Source organism: Lupinus angustifolius, chromosome LG01, assembly GCF_001865875.1.
Source record: "Lupinus angustifolius cultivar Tanjil chromosome LG01, LupAngTanjil_v1.0, whole genome shotgun sequence".
Taxonomy (NCBI): Eukaryota; Viridiplantae; Streptophyta; class Magnoliopsida; order Fabales; family Fabaceae; genus Lupinus; species Lupinus angustifolius.
The window spans coordinates 27,597,250-27,597,490 of NC_032009.1; positions in this window are offsets into that span (position 1 = coordinate 27,597,250).

The following is a 241-nucleotide window of genomic DNA, read 5'->3' on the forward strand; positions in this document are numbered from 1 at the left end:
GATTCTTCCATGGCTAGAGTTCTTTTATTAAAGACTCTATAAGCTTTACCTATGAGAGAATAGCCCAGGAAAATTCCTTCATCAGCCTTTGCATCAAACTTGCCAAAGTTATCCTTACCATTGTTCAGAACAAAGCATTTACAACAAAAAACATGTAGATGAGAAATGTTTGGTTTTCTACCTTTGAAGAGTTTATATGGGGTTTTCTTAAGAATAGGTCTTATAAGAACTCGATTCGAAA